Genomic DNA, 19,217 nt, shown 5'->3' with positions numbered 1-19,217 from the left:
TTAAGTCTTTGTACCTCGAATAACTTTTTCCACAGACAACTTAGCACATCGGCGTAGAATAACTTTTAGGTAGCTAATGACCAGATCTATCCAAATATGTGCTACAATTGAAGATCCATTGGAAACTGACCGAGTTATAAGCATCCAAAGTGGCAAAATGAGGAATTTTTTTGGAAAAGTTGAGAAAATGTTAAGTCTTTGTACCTCGAATAACTTTTTCCACAGACAACTTAGCACATCGGCGTAGAATAACTTTTGGTAGCTAATGATCAGATCTATCCAAATATGTGCTACAATTGAAGATCCATTGGAAACTGACCGAGTTATAAGCATCCAAAGTGGCAAAATGAGGAATTTTTTTTGGAAAAGTTGAGAAAATGTTAAGTCTTTGTACCTCGAATAACTTTTTCCACAGACAACTTAGCACATCGGCGTAGAATAACTTTTGGTAGCTAATGACCAGATCTATCCAAATATGTGCTACAATTGAAGATCCATTGGAAACTGACCGAGTTATAAGCATCCAAAGTGGCAAAATGAGGAATTTTTTTGGAAAAGTTGAGAAAATGTTAAGTCTTTGTACCTCGAATAACTTTTTCCACAGACAACTTAGCACATCGGCGTAGAATAACTTTTGGTAGCTAATGACCAGATCTATCCAAATATGTGCTACAATTGAAGATCCATTGGAAACTGACCGAGTTATAAGCATCCAAAGTGGCAAAATGAGGAATTTTTTTAAAAAATTGAGAAAATGTTAAGTCTTTGTACCTCAAATAACTTTTTCCACAGACAACTTAGCACATCGGCGTAGAATAACTTTTGGTAGCTAATGACCAGATCTATCCAAATATGTGCTACAATTGAAGATCCATTGGAAACTGACCGAGTTATAAGCATCCAAAGTGGCAAAATGAGGAATTTTTTTGGAAAAATTGAGAAAATGTTAAGTCTTTGTACCTCGAATAACTTTTTCCACAGACAACTTAGCACATCGGCGTAGAATAACTTTTGGTAGCTAATGACCAGATCTATCCAAATATGTGCTACAATTGAAGATCCATTGGAAACTGACCGAGTTATAAGCATCCAAAGTGGCAAAATGAGGAATTTTTTAGGAAAAATTGAGAAAATGTTAAGTCTTTGTACCTCAAATAACTTTTTCCACAGACAACTTAGCACATCGGCGTAGAATAACTTTTAGTAGCTAATGACCAGATCTATCCAAATATGTGCTACAATTGAAGATCCATTGGAAACTGACCGAGTTATAAGCATCCAAAGTGGCAAAATGAGGAATTTTTTGGAAAAGTTGAGAAAATGTTAAGTCTTTGTACCTCGAATAACTTTTTCCACAGACAACTTAGCACATCGGCGTAGAATAACTTTTGGTAGCTAATGACCAGATCTATCCAAATATGTGCTACAATTGAAGATCCATTGGAAACTGACCGAGTTATAAGCATCCAAAGTGGCAAAATGAGGAATTTTTTTAGAAAAATTGAGAAAATGTTAAGTCTTTGTACCTCAAATAACTTTTTCCAGAGACAACTTAGCACATCGGCGTAGAATAACTTTTGGTAGCTAATGACCAGATCTATCCAAATATGTGCTACAATTGAAGATCCATTGGAAACTGACCGAGTTATAAGCATCCAAAGTGGCAAAATGAGGAATTTTTTTGGAAAAGTTGAGAAAATGTTAAGTCTTTGTACCTCGAATAACTTTTTCCACAGACAACTTAGCACATCAGCGTAGAATAACTTTTGGTAGCTAATGACCAGATCTATCCAAATATGTGCTACAATTGAAGATCCATTGGAAACTGACCGAGTTATAAGCATCCAAAGTGGCAAAATGAGGAATTTTTTTGGAAAAGTTGAGAAAATGTTAAGTCTTTGTACCTCGAATAACTTTTTCCACAGACAACTTAGCACATCGGCGTAGAATAACTTTTGGTAGCTAATGATCAGATCTATCCAAATATGTGCTACAATTGAAGATCCATTGGAAACTGACCGAGTTATAAGCATCCAAAGTGGCAAAATGAGGAATTTTTTGGAAAAGTTGAGAAAATGTTAAGTCTTTGTACCTCGAATAACTTTTTCCACAGACAACTTAGCACATCGGCGTAGAATAACTTTTGGTAGCTAATGACCAGATCTATCCAAATATGTGCTACAATTGAAGATCCATTGGAAACTGACCGAGTTATAAGCATCCAAAGTGGCAAAATGAGGAATTTTTTTGGAAAAGTTGAGAAAATGTTAAGTCTTTGTACCTCAAATAACTTTTTCCACAGACAACTTAGCACATCGGCGTAGAATAACTTTTGGTAGCTAATGACCAGATCTATCCAAATATGTGCTACAATTGAAGATCCATTGGAAACTGACCGAGTTATAAGCATCCAAAGTGGCAAAATGAGGAATTTTTTGGAAAAGTTGAGAAAATGTTAAGTCTTTGTACCTCGAATAACTTTTTCCACAGACAACTTAGCACATCGGCGTAGAATAACTTTTGGTAGCTAATGACCAGATCTATCCAAATATGTGCTACAATTGAAGATCCATTGGAAACTGACCGAGTTATAAGCATCCAAAGTGGCAAAATGAGGAATTTTTTTTGGAAAAGTTGAGAAAATGTTAAGTCTTTGTACCTCGAATAACTTTTTCCACATACAACTTAGCACATCGGCGTAGAATAACTTTTAGGTAGCTAATGACCAGATCTATCCAAATATGTGCTACAATTGAAGATCCATTGGAAACTGACCGAGTTATAAGCATCCAAAGTGGCAAAATGAGGAATTTTTTTGGAAAAGTTGAGAAAATGTTAAGTCTTTGTACCTCGAATAACTTTTTCCACAGACAACTTAGCACATCGGCGTAGAATAACTTTTGGTAGCTAATGATCAGATCTATCCAAATATGTGCTACAATTGAAGATCCATTGGAAACTGACCGAGTTATAAGCATCCAAAGTGGCAAAATGAGGAATTTTTTTTGGAAAAGTTGAGAAAATGTTAAGTCTTTGTACCTCGAATAACTTTTTCCACAGACAACTTAGCACATCGCCGTAGAATAACTTTTGGTAGCTAATGACCAGATCTATCCAAATCTGTGTTACAATTGAAGATCCATTGGAAACTGACCGAGTTATAAGCATCCAAAGTGGCAAAATGAGGATTTTTTTTGAAAAAGTTGAGAAAATGTTAAGTCTTTGTACCTCGAATAACTTTTTCCACAGACAACTTAGCACATCGGCGTAGAATAACTTTTGGTAGCTAATGACCAGATCTATCCAAATATGTGCTACAATTGAAGATCCATTGGAAACTGACCGAGTTATAAGCATCCAAAGTGGCAAAATGAGGAATTTTTTTGGAAAAGTTGAGAAAATGTTAAGTCTTTGTACCTCGAATAACTTTTTCCACAGACAACTTAGCACATCGCCGTAGAATAACTTTTGGTAGCTAATGACCAGATCTATCCAAATCTGTGTTACAATTGAAGATCCATTGGAAACTGACCGAGTTATAAGCATCCAAAGTGGCAAAATGAGGATTTTTTTTGAAAAAGTTGAGAAAATGTTAAGTCTTTGTACCTCGAATAACTTTTTCCACAGACAACTTAGCACATCGGCGTAGAATAACTTTTGGTAGCTAATGACCAGATCTATCCAAATATGTGCTACAATTGAAGATCCATTGGAAACTGACCGAGTTATAAGCATCCAAAGTGGCAAAATGAGGAATTTTTTTGGAAAAGTTGAGAAAATGTTAAGTCTTTGTACCTCGAATAACTTTTTCCACAGACAACTTAGCACATCGGCGTAGAATAACTTTTGGTAGCTAATGACCAGATCTATCCAAATATGTGCTACAATTGAAGATCCATTGGAAACTGACCGAGTTATAAGCATCCAAAGTGTCAAAATGAGGAATTTTTTTAGAAAAATTGAGAAAATGTTAAGTCTTTGTACCTCGAATAACTTTTTCCACAGACAACTTAGCACATCGGCGTAGAATAACTTTTGGTAGCTAATGACCAGATCTATCCAAATATGTGCTACAATTGAAGATCCATTGGAAACTGACCGAGTTATAAGGATCCAAAGTGGCAAAATGAGGAATTTTTTTAGAAAAATTGAGAAAATGTTAAGTCTTTGTACCTCGAATAACTTTTTCCACAGACAACTTAGCACATCAGCGTAGAATAACTTTTGGTAGCTAATGACCAGATCTATCCAAATATGTGTTACAATTGAAGATCCATTGGAAACTGACTGAGTTATAAGCATCCAAAGTGGCAAAATGAGGAATTTTTTTGGAAAAGTTGAGAAAATTTTAAGTCTTTGTACCTCGAATAACTTTTTCCACAGACAACTTAGCACATCGGCGTAGAATAACTTTTGGTAGCTAATGACCAGATCTATCTAAATATGTGTTACAATTGAAGATCCATTGGAAACTGACCGAGTTATAAGCATCCAAAGTGGCAAAATGAGGATTTTTTTTTTGGAAAGGTTGAGAAAATGTTAAGTCTTTGTACCTCGAATAACTTTTTCCACAGACAACTTAGCACATCGGCGTAGAATAACTTTTGGTAGCTAATGACCAGATCTATCCAAATATGTGTTACAATTGAAGATCCATTGGAAACTGACCGAGTTATAAGCATCCAAAGTGGCAAAATAAGGAATTTTTTTGGAAAGGTTGAGAAAATGTTAAGTCTTTGTACCTCGAATAACTTTTTCCACAGACAACTTAGCACATCGGCGTAGAATAACTTTTGGTAGCTAATGACCAGATCTATCTAAATATGTGTTACAATTGAAGATCCATTGGAAACTGACCGAGTTATAAGCATCCAAAGTGGCAAAATGAGGATTTTTTTTTGGAAAGGTTGAGAAAATGTTAAGTCTTTGTACCTCGAATAACTTTTTCCACAGACAACTTAGCACATCGGCGTAGAATAACTTTTGGTAGCTAATGACCAGATCTATCCAAATATGTGTTACAATTGAAGATCCATTGGAAACTGACCGAGTTATAAGCATCCAAAGTGGCAAAATAAGGAATTTTTTTGGAAAAGTTGAGAAAATGTTAAGTCTTTGTACCTCGAATAACTTTTTCCACAGACAACTTAGCACATCGGCGTAGAATAACTTTTGGTAGCTGATGAGCAGATCTTTCCAAATCTGTGTTACAATGGAAGATCCATTGGAAACTGACCGAGTTATAAGCATCCAAAGTGGCAAAATAAGGAATTTTTTTGGAAAAGTTGAGAAAATGTTAAGTCTTTGTACCTCGAATAACTTTTTCCACAGACAACTTAGCACATCGGCGTAGAATAACTTTTGGTAGCTAATGACCAGATCTATCCAAATATGTGTTACAATTGAAGATCCATTGGAAACTGACCGAGTTATAAGCATTCAAAGTGGCAAAATGAGGATTTTTTTTTGGAAAAGTTGAGAAAATGTTAAGTCTTTGTACCTCGAATAACTTTTTCCACAGACAACTTAGCACATCGGCGTAGAATAACTTTTGGTAGCTAATGACCAGATCTATCCAAATATGTGCTACAATTGAAGATCCATTGGAAACTGACCGAGTTATAAGCATCCAAAGTGGCAAAATGAGGAATTTTTTTGGAAAAGTTGAGAAAATGTTAAGTCTTTGTACCTCGAATAACTTTTTCCACAGACAACTTAGCACATCGGCGTAGAATAACTTTTGGTAGCTAATGACCAGATCTATCCAAATATGTGCTACAATTGAAGATCCATTGGAAACTGACCGAGTTATAAGCATCCAAAGTGGCAAAATGAGGAATTTTTTTGGAAAAGTTGAGAAAATGTTAAGCCTTTGTACCTCGAATAACTTTTTCCACAGACAACTTAGCACATCGGCGTAGAATAACTTTTGGTAGCTAATGACCAGATCTATCCAAATATGTGCTACAATTGAAGATCCATTGGAAACTGACCGAGTTATAAGCATCCAAAGTGGCAAAATGAGGAATTTTTTTGGAAAAGTTGAGAAAATGTTAAGTCTTTGTACCTCGAATAACTTTTTCCACAGACAACTTAGCACATCGGCGTAGAATAACTTTTGGTAGCTGATGAGCAGATCTTTCCAAATATGTGCTACAATTGAAGATCCATTGGAAACTGACCGAGTTATAAGCATCCAAAGTGGCAAAATGAGGATTTTTTTTGGAAAAGTTGAGAAAATGTTAAGTCTTTGTACCTCGAATAACTTTTTCCACAGACAACTTAGCACATCGGCGTAGAATAACTTTTGGTAGCTAATGACCAGATCTATCCAAATATGTGCTACAATTGAAGATCCATTGGAAACTGACCGAGTTATAAGCATCCAAAGTGGCAAAATGAGGAATTTTTTTTGGAAAAGTTGAGAAAATGTTAAGTCTTTGTACCTCGAATAACTTTTTCCACAGACAACTTAGCACATCGGCGTAGAATAACTTTTGGTAGCTAATGACCAGATCTATCCAAATATGTGCTACAATTGAAGATCCATTGGAAACTGACCGAGTTATAAGCATCCAAAGTGGCAAAATGAGGAATTTTTTGGAAAAGTTGAGAAAATGTTAAGTCTTTGTACCTCGAATAACTTTTTCCACAGACAACTTAGCACATCGGCGTAGAATAACTTTTGGTAGCTGATGAGCAGATCCTTCCAAATCTGTGTTACAATTGAAGATCCATTGGAAACTGACCGAGTTATAAGCATCCAAAGTGGCAAAATGAGGAATTTTTTTGGAAAAGTTGAGAAAATGTTAAGTCTTTGTACCTCGAATAACTTTTTCCACAGACAACTTAGCACATCGGCGTAGAATAACTTTTGGTAGCTGATGAGCAGATCTTTCCAAATATGTGCTACAATTGAAGATCCATTGGAAACTGACCGAGTTATAAGCATCCAAAGTGGCAAAATGAGAATTTTTTTGGAAAAGTTGAGAAAATGTTAAGTCTTTGTACCTCGAATAACTTTTTCCACAGACAACTTAGCACATCGGCGTAGAATAACTTTTGGTAGCTAATGACCAGATCTATCCAAATATGTGCTACAATTGAAGATCCATTGGAAACTGACCGAGTTATAAGCATCCAAAGTGGCAAAATGAGGAATTTTTTTTGGAAAAGTTGAGAAAATGTTAAGTCTTTGTACCTCGAATAACTTTTTCCACAGACAACTTAGCACATCGGCGTAGAATAACTTTTGGTAGCTAATGACCAGATCTATCCAAATATGTGCTACAATTGAAGATCCATTGGAAACTGACCGAGTTATAAGCATCCAAAGTGGCAAAATGAGGAATTTTTTTGGAAAAGTTGAGAAAATGTTAAGTCTTTGTACCTCGAATAACTTTTTCCACAGACAACTTAGCACATCGGCGTAGAATAACTTTTGGTAGCTGATGAGCAGATCCTTCCAAATCTGTGTTACAATTGAAGATCCATTGGAAACTGACCGAGTTATAAGCATCCAAAGTGGCAAAATGAGGAATTTTTTTGGAAAAGTTGAGAAAATGTTAAGTCTTTGTACCTCGAATAACTTTTTCCACAGACAACTTAGCACATCGGCGTAGAATAACTTTTGGTAGCTAATGACCAGATCTATCCAAATATGTGCTACAATTGAAGATCCATTGGAAACTGACCGAGTTATAAGCATCCAAAGTGGCAAAATGAGGAATTTTTTGGAAAAGTTGAGAAAATGTTAAGTCTTTGTACCTCGAATAACTTTTTCCACAGACAACTTAGCACATCGGCGTAGAATAACTTTTGGTAGCTAATGACCAGATCTATCCAAATATGTGCTACAATTGAAGATCCATTGGAAACTGACCGAGTTATAAGCATCCAAAGTGGCAAAATGAGGAATTTTTTTAAAAAATTGAGAAAATGTTAAGTCTTTGTACCTCAAATAACTTTTTCCACAGACAACTTAGCACATCGGCGTAGAATAACTTTTGGTAGCTAATGACCAGATCTATCCAAATATGTGCTACAATTGAAGATCCATTGGAAACTGACCGAGTTATAAGCATCCAAAGTGGCAAAATGAGGAATTTTTTTGGAAAAATTGAGAAAATGTTAAGTCTTTGTACCTCGAATAACTTTTTCCACAGACAACTTAGCACATCGGCGTAGAATAACTTTTGGTAGCTAATGACCAGATCTATCCAAATATGTGCTACAATTGAAGATCCATTGGAAACTGACCGAGTTATAAGCATCCAAAGTGGCAAAATGAGGAATTTTTTAGGAAAAATTGAGAAAATGTTAAGTCTTTGTACCTCAAATAACTTTTTCCACAGACAACTTAGCACATCGGCGTAGAATAACTTTTAGTAGCTAATGACCAGATCTATCCAAATATGTGCTACAATTGAAGATCCATTGGAAACTGACCGAGTTATAAGCATCCAAAGTGGCAAAATGAGGAATTTTTTGGAAAAGTTGAGAAAATGTTAAGTCTTTGTACCTCGAATAACTTTTTCCACAGACAACTTAGCACATCGGCGTAGAATAACTTTTGGTAGCTAATGACCAGATCTATCCAAATATGTGCTACAATTGAAGATCCATTGGAAACTGACCGAGTTATAAGCATCCAAAGTGGCAAAATGAGGAATTTTTTGGAAAAGTTGAGAAAATGTTAAGTCTTTGTACCTCGAATAACTTTTTCCACAGACAACTTAGCACATCGGCGTAGAATAACTTTTGGTAGCTAATGACCAGATCTATCCAAATATGTGCTACAATTGAAGATCCATTGGAAACTGACCGAGTTATAAGCATCCAAAGTGGCAAAATGAGGAATTTTTTGGAAAAGTTGAGAAAATCGTTAAGTCTTTGTACCTCGAATAACTTTTTCCACAGACAACTTAGCACATCGGCGTAGAATAACTTTTGGTAGCTAATGATCAGATCTATCCAAATATGTGCTACAATTGAAGATCCATTGGAAACTGACCGAGTTATAAGCATCCAAAGTGGCAAAATGAGGAATTTTTTTAGAAAAATTGAGAAAATGTTAAGTCTTTGTACCTCAAATAACTTTTTCCACAGACAACTTAGCACATCGGCGTAGAATAACTTTTGGTAGCTAATGACCAGATCTATCCAAATATGTGCTACAATTGAAGATCCATTGGAAACTGACCGAGTTATAAGCATCCAAAGTGGCAAAATGAGGAATTTTTTGGAAAAGTTGAGAAAATGTTAAGTCTTTGTACCTCGAATAACTTTTTCCACAGACAACTTAGCACATCGGCGTAGAATAACTTTTGGTAGCTAATGACCAGATCTATCCAAATATGTGCTACAATTGAAGATCCATTGGAAACTGACCGAGTTATAAGCATCCAAAGTGGCAAAATGAGGAATTTTTTGGAAAAGTTGAGAAAATGTTAAGTCTTTGTACCTCGAATAACTTTTTCCACAGACAACTTAGCACATCGGCGTAGAATAACTTTTGGTAGCTAATGACCAGATCTATCCAAATATGTGCTACAATTGAAGATCCATTGGAAACTGACCGAGTTATAAGGATCCAAAGTGGCAAAATGAGGAATTTTTTGGAAAAGTTGAGAAAATGTTAAGTCTTTGTACCTCGAATAACTTTTTCCACAGACAACTTAGCACATCGGCGTAGAATAACTTTTGGTAGCTAATGACCAGATCTATCCAAATATGTGCTACAATTGAAGATCCATTGGAAACTGACCGAGTTATAAGGATCCAAAGTGGCAAAATGGGTAAAATTTTACGGGGCAAAGCCAAGGGTAATTTTTTTTATCCCTCTAATAACTTCTAGCACAGACATTGAATCGCTTTGTGATGTACGGATGAAATGTAGCAAACAGTTGGAACTACCCATAAAATCTTAAAGATAGACGATCCAATGTATAGAACCGGAGTAATGTGCGATACATGGTGAAAAATCGAGTGAAAAATTAACTATAAACTGTTTTTCCTCAATAACTCGAATACTAGACGTCGGAGGGGGGTGCCGTAGAACAATTTTTTGTAGCCCTTGAAATTACCTTTCGAATGATATATAGTGGTTTTTTGGTCAAACAGTGACCCCGAGACTAGTAACCCTCCATACACAAAACCGCCTAAAAAGTTTTGGTTTTGCAAAATTTTGAAAAGTGCGTCAAAAAAATTTTTTCAAAAAGTACCAAATCGTGATCAGAACTCACTATAGACCATAAAAAGTGAAATCCGATGATCATTTGCAACACTTGGTCAATCGAGAAAAATTTCACTTTTTTACTAGAGTCGGGTACCCTGAACGAAAAATCGCTCAAGTGATGGTTTTTGGCCAATAACTCGAATACTAGACGTCGGAGGGGGGTGCCGTAGAACAATTTTTTGTAGCCCTTGAAATTACCTTTCGAATGATATATAGTGGTTTTTTGGTCAAAAAGTGACCCCGAGACTAGTAACCCTCCATACACAAAACCGCCTAAAAAGTTTTGGTTTTGCAAAATTTTGAAAAGTGCGTCAAAAAAATTTTTTCAAAAAGTACCAAATCGTGATCAGAACTCACTATAGACCATAAAAAGTGAAATCCGATGATCATTTGCAACACTTGGTCAATCGAGAAAAATTTCACTTTTTTACTAGAGTCGGGTACCCTGAACGAAAAATCGCTTAAGTTGCGGTTTTTGGCTAATAACTCGAATACTAGGCGTCGGAGGGGGGTGCCGTAGAACAATTTTTGGTAGCCCTTGAAATTATCTATCGAATGACATATACTTGATTTTTTGACCAAAAAGTTCCTAGACTAGTAAAAATCGCATCATTTTACTAGAGTCGGGTACCCTGTACGAAAAACCGCTATAGTTGCGGTTTTTGGCCAATAACTCGAATACTAGACGTCGGAGGGGGGTGCCGTAGAACAATTTTTTGTAGCCCTTGAAATTACCTTTCGAATGATATATAGTGGTTTTTTGGTCAAACAGTGACCCCGAGACTAGTAACCCTCCATACACAAAACCGCCTAAAAAGTTTTGGTTTTGCAAAATTTTGAAAAGTGCGTCAAAAAATTTTTTTCAAAAAGTACCAAATCGTGATCAGAACTCACTATAGACCATAAAAAGTGAAATCCGATGATCATTTGCAACACTTGGTCAATCGAGAAAAATTTCACTTTTTTACTAGAGTCGGGTACCCTGAACGAAAAATCGCTCAAGTGATGGTTTTTGGCCAATAACTCGAATACTAGACGTCGGAGGGGGGTGCCGTAGAACAATTTTTTGTAGCCCTTGAAATTACCTTTCGAATGATATATAGTGGTTTTTTGGTCAAAAAGTGACCCCGAGACTAGTAACGCTCCATACAAAAAACCGCCTAAAAAGTTTTGGTTTTGCAAAATTTTGAAAAGTTCAAAAAAATTTTTTTTCAAAAACTACTAAAACGTGATAAGAACTTACTATAGACCATGAAAAGTGATATCCGATGATAATTTGCAAAAGTTGGTAACTAGTAAAAAATTTCACTTTTTTACTAGAGTCGGGTACCCGTACATTGAACATTTTGTATGGAAGACAACACTTGGTGCACCAAACTTTGTACCGCGAATAACTTTTTTGCCCGGCATCGGAGCGCATTGTCGTGGAACAACTTTTTGTAGCGCGTCACGAGACGCATCTAATTCTGAAGAAAGATCGAGAAAATGTTGAAAATTGGCCGAGTTATGGCAGGTGAAAGAAAAAGCTTAGGTCGCGAATAACTTTTTTGCCCGACATCGGAGCACATGGTCGTGGAAGACTTTTAGCTTGCATTTGTCGAGATCTATCCAAATCACAAAGAAAATCCAAAATCGGTCGGTAAATGACTGAGATATGGGCAAAAATAGGTTGAAACGTGGCACCGGGGTTGAACGGGGTTGAAATAGGTTGAAATAGAGGTTTTTCGCGAATAACTTTTGTGCCCTACGTCTGAGCACATGGGTGTAGAATACTTTTTGGTAGAATTTCACGAGATGTAACTAAAACAGAAGAAATTTTGGAAAAATGTTGAAAATTCACCGAGTTACATCGAAGAATAGGTGCAAATGTGAACATTTTGTATGGAAAACAACAGTTGGTGCACCAAACTTTGTACCGCGAATAACTTTTTTGCCCGGCATCGGAGCGCATGGTCGTGGAACAACTTTTTGTAGCGCGTCACGAGACGCATCTAATTCTGAAGAAAGATCGAGAAAATGTTGAAAATTGACCGAGTTATGGCAGGTTAAAGAAAAAGTTTAGGTCGCGAATAACTTTTTTGCCCGACATCGGAGCACATGGTCGTGGAAGACTTTTAGCTTGCATTTGTCGAGATCTATCCAAATCACAAAGAAAATCCAAAATCGGTCGGTAAATGACTGAGATATGGGCAAAAATAGGTTGAAACGTGGCACCGGGGTTGAACGGGGTTGAAATAGGTTGAAATAGAGGTTTTTCGCGAATAACTTTTGTGCCCTACGTCTGAGCACATGGGTGTAGAATACTTTTTGGTAGAATTTCACGAGATGTAACTAAAACAGAAGAAATTTTGGAAAAATGTTGAAAATTCACCGAGTTACATCGAAGAATAGGTGCAAATGTGAACATTTTGTATGGAAAACAACAGTTGGTGCACCAAACTTTGTACCGCGAATAACTTTTTTGCCCGGCATTGGAGCGCATGGTCGTGGAATAACTTTTTGTAGCGCGTCACGAGACGCATCTAATTCTGAAGAAAGATCGAGAAAATGTTGAAAATTGGCCGAGTTATGGCAGGTAAAAGAAAAAGCTTAGGTCGCGAATAACTTTTTTGCCCGACATCGGAGCACATGGTCGTGGAAGACTTTTAGCTTGCATTTGTCGAGATCTATCCAAATCACAAAGAAAATCCATCATCGGTCGGTAAATGACTGAGATATGGGCAAAAATAGGTTGAAACGTGGCACCGGGGTTGAACGGGGTTGAAATAGGTTGAAATAGAGGTTTTTCGCGAATAACTTTTGTGCCCTACGTCTGAGCACATGGGTGTAGAATACTTTTTGGTAGAATTTCACGAGATGTAACTAAAACAGAAGAAATTTTGGAAAAATGTTGAAAATTCACCGAGTTACATCGAAGAATAGGTGCAAATGTGAACATTTTGTATGGAAAACAACACTTGGTGCACCAAACTTTGTACCGCGAATAACTTTTTTGCCCGGCATCGGAGCGCATTGTCGTGGAACAACTTTTTGTAGCGCGTCACGAGACGCATCTAATTCTGAAGAAAGATCGAGAAAATGTTGAAAATTGGCCGAGTTATGGCAGGTGAAAGAAAAAGCTTAGGTCGCGAATAACTTTTTTGCCCGACATCGGAGCACATGGTCGTGGAAGACTTTTAGCTTGCATTTGTCGAGATCTATCCAAATCACAAAGAAAATCCAAAATCGGTCGGTAAATGACTGAGATATGGGCAAAAATAGGTTGAAACGTGGCACCGGGGTTGAACGGGGTTGAAATAGGCACCTTACTCGGTGGACACAAATCGGTACATAAAACAGGTTTTTCGCGAATAACTTTTGTGACCTACGTCTGAGCACATGGGTGTAGAATACTTTTTGGTAGAATTTCACGAGATGTAACTAAAACAGAAGAAATTTTGGAAAAATGTTGAAAATTCACCGAGTTACATCGAAGAATAGGTGCAAATGTGAACATTTTGTATGGAAAACAACACTTGGTGCACCAAACTTTGTACCGCGAATAACTTTTTTGCCCGGCATCGGAGCGCATTGTCGTGGAACAACTTTTTGTAGCGCGTCACGAGACGCATCTAATTCTGAAGAAAGATCGAGAAAATGTTGAAAATTGGCCGAGTTATGGCAGGTGAAAGAAAAAGCTTAGGTCGCGAATAACTTTTTTGCCCGACATCGGAGCACATGGTCGTGGAAGACTTTTAGCTTGCATTTGTCGAGATCTATCCAAATCACAAAGAAAATCCAAAATCGGTCGGTAAATGACTGAGATATGGGCAAAAATAGGTTGAAACGTGGCACCGGGGTTGAACGGTGTTGAAATAGGTTGAAATAGAGGTTTTTCGCGAATAACTTTTGTGCCCTACGTCTGAGCACATGGGTGTAGAATACTTTTTGGTAGAATTTCACGAGATGTAACTAAAACAGAAGAAATTTTGGAAAAATGTTGAAAATTCACCGAGTTACATCGAAGAATAGGTGCAAATGTGAACATTTTGTATGGAAAACAACAGTTGGTGCACCAAACTTTGTACCGCGAATAACTTTTTTGCCCGGCATCGGAGCGCATGGTCGTGGAACAACTTTTTGTAGCGCGTCACGAGACGCATCTAATTCTGAAGAAAGATCGAGAAAATGTTGAAAATTGACCGAGTTATGGCAGGTTAAAGAAAAAGTTTAGGTCGCGAATAACTTTTTTGCCCGACATCGGAGCACATGGTCGTGGAAGACTTTTAGCTTGCATTTGTCGAGATCTATCCAAATCACAAAGAAAATCCAAAATCGGTCGGTAAATGACTGAGATATGGGCAAAAATAGGTTGAAACGTGGCACCGGGGTTGAACGGGGTTGAAATAGGTTGAAATAGAGGTTTTTCGCGAATAACTTTTGTGCCCTACGTCTGAGCACATGGGTGTAGAATACTTTTTGGTAGAATTTCACGAGATGTAACTAAAACAGAAGAAATTTTGGAAAAATGTTGAAAATTCACCGAGTTACATCGAAGAATAGGTGCAAATGTGAACATTTTGTATGGAAAACAACAGTTGGTGCACCAAACTTTGTACCGCGAATAACTTTTTTGCCCGGCATTGGAGCGCATGGTCGTGGAATAACTTTTTGTAGCGCGTCACGAGACGCATCTAATTCTGAAGAAAGATCGAGAAAATGTTGAAAATTGGCCGAGTTATGGCAGGTGAAAGAAAAAGCTTAGGTCGCGAATAACTTTTTTGCCCGACATCGGAGCACATGGTCGTGGAAGACTTTTAGCTTGCATTTGTCGAGATCTATCCAAATCACAAAGAAAATCCAAAATCGGTCGGTAAATGACTGAGATATGGGCAAAAATAGGTTGAAACGTGGCACCGGGGTTGAACGGGGTTGAAATAGGCACCTTACTCGGTGGACACAAATCGGTACATAAAACAGGTTTTTCGCGAATAACTTTTGTGACCTACGTCTGAGCACATGGGTGTAGAATACTTTTTGGTAGAATTTCACGAGATGTAACTAAAACAGAAGAAATTTTGGAAAAATGTTGAAAATTCACCGAGTTACATCGAAGAATAGGTGCAAATGTGAACATTTTGTATGGAAAACAACACTTGGTGCACCAAACTTTGTACCGCGAATAACTTTTTTGCCCGGCATCGGAGCGCATTGTCGTGGAACAACTTTTTGTAGCGCGTCACGAGACGCATCTAATTCTGAAGAAAGATCGAGAAAATGTTGAAAATTGGCCGAGTTATGGCAGGTGAAAGAAAAAGCTTAGGTCGCGAATAACTTTTTTGCCCGACATCGGAGCACATGGTCGTGGAAGACTTTTAGCTTGCATTTGTCGAGATCTATCCAAATCACAAAGAAAATCCAAAATCGGTCGGTAAATGACTGAGATATGGGCAAAAATAGGTTGAAACGTGGCACCGGGGTTGAACGGGGTTGAAATAGGTTGAAATAGAGGTTTTTCGCGAATAACTTTTGTGCCCTACGTCTGAGCACATGGGTGTAGAATACTTTTTGGTAGAATTTCACGAGATGTAACTAAAACAGAAGAAATTTTGGAAAAATGTTGAAAATTCACCGAGTTACATCGAAGAATAGGTGCAAATGTGAACATTTTGTATGGAAAACAACAGTTGGTGCACCAAACTTTGTACCGCGAATAACTTTTTTGCCCGGCATCGGAGCGCATGGTCGTGGAACAACTTTTTGTAGCGCGTCACGAGACGCATCTAATTCTGAAGAAAGATCGAGAAAATGTTGAAAATTGACCGAGTTATGGCAGGTTAAAGAAAAAGTTTAGGTCGCGAATAACTTTTTTGCCCGACATCGGAGCACATGGTCGTGGAAGACTTTTAGCTTGCATTTGTCGAGATCTATCCAAATCACAAAGAAAATCCATAATCGGTCGGTAAATGACTGAGATATGGGCAAAAATAGGTTGAAACGTGGCACCGGGGTTGAACGGGGTTGAAATAGGTTGAAATAGAGGTTTTTCGCGAATAACTTTTGTGCCCTACGTCTGAGCACATGGGTGTAGAATACTTTTTGGTAGAATTTCACGAGATGTAACTAAAACAGAAGAAATTTTGGAAAAATGTTGAAAATTCACCGAGTTACATCGAAGAATAGGTGCAAATGTGAACATTTCGTATGGAAAACAACACTTGGTGCACCAAACTTTGTACCGCGAATAACTTTTTTGCCCGGCATCGGAGCGCATTGTCGTGGAACAACTTTTTGTAGCGCGTCACGAGACGCATCTAATTCTGAAGAAAGATCGAGAAAATGTTGAAAATTGGCCGAGTTATGGCAGGTGAAAGAAAAAGCTTAGGTCGCGAATAACTTTTTTGCCCGACATCGGAGCACATGGTCGTGGAAGACTTTTAGCTTGCATTTGTCGAGATCTATCCAAATCACAAAGAAAATCCAAAATCGGTCGGTAAATGACTGAGATATGGGCAAAAATAGGTTGAAACGTGGCACCGGGGTTGAACGGGGTTGAAATAGGCACCTTACTCGGTGGACACAAATCGGTACATAAAACAGGTTTTTCGCGAATAACTTTTGTGCCCTACGTCTGAGCACATGGGTGTAGAATACTTTTTGGTAGAATTTCACGAGATGTAACTAAAACAGAAGAAATTTTGGAAAAATGTTGAAAATTCACCGAGTTACATCGAAGAATAGGTGCAAATGTGAACATTTTGTATGGAAAACAACACTTGGTGCACCAAACTTTGTACCGCGAATAACTTTTTTGCCCGGCATCGGAGCGCATTGTCGTGGAACAACTTTTTGTAGCGCGTCACGAGACGCATCTAATTCTGAAGAAAGATCGAGAAAATGTTGAAAATTGGCCGAGTTATGGCAGGTGAAAGAAAAAGCTTAGGTCGCGAATAACTTTTTTGCCCGACATCGGAGCACATGGTCGTGGAAGACTTTTAGCTTGCATTTGTCGAGATCTATCCAAATCACAAAGAAAATCCAAAATCGGTCGGTAAATGACTGAGATATGGGCAAAAATAGGTTGAAACGTGGCACCGGGGTTGAACGGGGTTGAAATAGGCACCTTACTCGGTGGACACAAATCGGTACATAAAACAGGTTTTTCGCGAATAACTTTTGTGCCCTACGTCTGAGCACATGGGTGTAGAATACTTTTTGGTAGAATTTCACGAGATGTAACTAAAACAGAAGAAATTTTGGAAAAATGTTGAAAATTCACCGAGTTACATCGAAGAATAGGTGCAAATGTGAACATTTTGTATGGAAAACAACACTTGGTGCACCAAACTTTGTACCGCGAATAACTTTTTTGCCCGGCATCGGAGCGCATTGTCGTGGAACAACTTTTTGTAGCGCGTCACGAGACGCATCTAATTCTGAAGAAAGATCGAGAAAATGTTGAAAATTGGCCGAGTTATGGCAGGTGAAAGAAAAAGCTTAGGTCGCGAATAACTTTTTTGCCCGACATCGGAGCACATGGTCGTGGAAGACTTTTAGCTTGCATTTGTCGAGATCTATCCAAATCACAAAGAAAATCCAAAATCGGTCGGTAAATGACTGAGATATGGGCAAAAATAGGTTGAAACGTGGCACCGGGGTTGAACGGGGTTGAAATAGGTTGAAATAGAGGTTTTTCGCGAATAACTTTTGTGCCCTACGTCTGAGCACATGGGTGTAGAATACTTTTTGGTAGAATTTCACGAGATGTAACTAAAACAGAAGAAATTTTGGAAAAATGTTGAAAATTCACCGAGTTACATCGAAGAATAGGTGCAAATGTGAACATTTTGTATGGAAAACAACAGTTGGTGCACCAAACTTTGTACCGCGAATAACTTTTTTGCCCGGCATCGGAGCGCATGGTCGTGGAACAACTTTTTGTAGCGCGTCACGAGACGCATCTAATTCTGAAGAAAGATCGAGAAAATGTTGAAAATTGACCGAGTTATGGCAGGTGAAAGAAAAAATTTTAGGTCGCGAATAACTTTTTTGCCCGACATCGGAGCACATGGTCGTGGAAGACTTTTAGCTTGCATTTATCGAGATCTATCCAAATCACAAAGAAAATCCAAAATCGGTCGGTAAATGACTGAGATATAGTCAAAAATAGAAATTGAAATGCGAATCGCGAGAAATCAGCCTGAAGGTAGGCAATTCGTATAAGCCATTCAAAGTATTAGAAGCTACTTTTTCGAATAACTTTTTCCACAGACAACTTAGCACATCGGCGTAGAATAACTTTTGGTAGCTGATGAGCAGATCTTTCCAAATATGTGCTACAATTGAAGATCCATTGGAAACTGACCGAGTTATAAGCATCCAAAGTGGCAAAATGAGGAATTTTTTTAGAAAAATTGAGAAAATGTTAAGTCTTTGTACCTCAAATAACTTTTTCCACAGACAACTTAGCACATCGGCGTAGAATAACTTTTGGTAGCTAATGACCAGATCTATCCAAATATGTGCTACAATTGAAGATCCATTGGAAACTGACCGAGTTATAAGCATCCAAAGTGGCAAAATGAGGAATTTTTTTGGAAAAGTTGAGAAAATGTTAAGTCTTTGTACCTCGAATAACTTTTTCCACAGACAACTTAGCACATCGGCGTAGAATAACTTTTGGTAGCTAATGACCAGATCTATCCAAATATGTGCTACAATTGAAGATCCATTGGAAACTGACCGAGTTATAAGCATCCAAAGTGGCAAAATGAGGAATTTTTTTTGGAAAAGTTGAGAAAATGTTAAGTCTTTGTACCTCGAATAACTTTTTCCACAGACAACTTAGCACATCGGCGTAGAATAACTTTTAGGTAGCTAATGACCAGATCTATCCAAATATGTGCTACAATTGAAGATCCATTGGAAACTGACCGAGTTATAAGCATCCAAAGTGGCAAAATGAGGAATTTTTTTGGAAAAGTTGAGAAAATGTTAAGTC

At 37.7% G+C, this 19,217-nt stretch overlaps 1 protein-coding gene across 1 annotated transcript in view; it reads right to left on the bottom strand.

Annotated features, from left to right (window-relative positions):
* LOC125773289 (uncharacterized) overlaps window positions 1-19,217 on the bottom strand; it is an 82,756-nt gene that overhangs the window by 16,117 nt on the left and 47,422 nt on the right. The window contains exon 1 of the transcript XR_007420015.1: window positions 1,716-1,859. The gene's annotated coding sequence lies outside the window, so the exon portion shown is untranslated. Of the gene's footprint in view, window positions 1-1,715 lie in introns of the transcript that reaches the window.

The sequence above is a fragment of the Anopheles funestus genome, assembly GCF_943734845.2.
Source record: "Anopheles funestus chromosome X unlocalized genomic scaffold, idAnoFuneDA-416_04 X_unloc_27, whole genome shotgun sequence".
Taxonomy (NCBI): domain Eukaryota; kingdom Metazoa; phylum Arthropoda; class Insecta; order Diptera; family Culicidae; genus Anopheles; species Anopheles funestus.
Note: the sequence above shows the minus strand (reverse complement) of the source record. Positions and strands in the feature narration are given on the sequence as shown.